Raw genomic sequence first — 1,321 nt, forward strand, 5'->3', positions numbered from 1 at the left:
CCACTTATTTCTTATTTTTATTTTCCTAAAATTTTCGTTGCGTCTTGTAACCTTTTCAATAGTCGTTGACTCTGTCCGTTACTCACACTGCGTTCTTTTTTGTTTGTTTGTGCACATGTGTGTGAACCAGTGTGTGTGTGTGCCTATACATTCATGCATGTATCTATGTATGCATGTGTGTGTATGCATGTATGTGTGTGCGTGCATATGTATCTATCTCTGTGTGTACATTTGTATGTATGTATTCTGCATATTCATGTGTTTGCATGTCCATGTTTGTGTGTTTTTATGTATGTGCGTGCGTGCGTGTGTGTGTGGTTGTGTGTGTGTGTTTTTATATGTGTGTGTGTGTACATCTGTCTCCTTGTGTGTGCATGTCTGAGTGTGTGTGTTTGCAACTATGTACCGTGTTTGTATGTATGGATGTGCAGCTCCATATGTTTGACGTGTGTCTCCATATGTGTCCATATGTGAAGTAAAGTGTGTGTGTATATATGGTCATGTGTTTCAGTCTTCATTTGAGTATGTGTGCTTGTTTGTTCATATAACCTATGTAACTATCCGTCTGCATGTTGATCTGTTTACTTTCATATCCATATGCTTATATATATAGTGCGAGAGAGTTAGGGGTTGAGGGTTCAACCCACTAAGGGATAGTATCTATCCAATATACTGCTGGGAGGGTACCCAATTATTGCTACACTAGCGTTATACCAAGTGCAATAAATGGGAGCGGGTAAAAGGGGGGGTTACCCCAAATTTGTATATCAATTAGAAAATGGAGGATAATATGCTGAACCCAAGTAATTGCAGACAGTGTATCCCGTTGAAATCATTAATTTAATTCATAGCTAAAGTGACAAAAAAAGAAAAACCCAAAGTACAGGTGTTTATGACAAACCGTGTTATTTTGCCAACCGGGTTTACATATAGAAGTACAAAGTACTTAAGAAATTAGAGAATGAACAGAAGTTTAATCTTACAGCTGTTTCGGCCTAGTTTTAGCGTGCCCCATTCTATCCGAATAGTCCTTGCCGGAATGATTATCGGATGACATTTTGAAATGGGGTTACATGCCCGAACCGCTAGGCCTCTTCAGAGATTCACTATTCGGATAGAATGGGGCACGCTAAAGCTAGGCCGAAACAGCTGTAAAATTAAACTTCTGTTCATTCTCTAATTTCTTATGTACTTTGTACTTCTATATGTAAACCCGGTTGGCAAAATAACATGGTTTGTCATAAACACCTGTACTTTGGTTTTTTTTTCTCTTTTTTTGTCACTTTAGCTATGAATTAAATTAATAAATTCAACGGGATAC

This window comes from Octopus bimaculoides, chromosome 15, assembly GCF_001194135.2.
Source record: "Octopus bimaculoides isolate UCB-OBI-ISO-001 chromosome 15, ASM119413v2, whole genome shotgun sequence".
Classification (NCBI taxonomy): domain Eukaryota; kingdom Metazoa; phylum Mollusca; class Cephalopoda; order Octopoda; family Octopodidae; genus Octopus; species Octopus bimaculoides.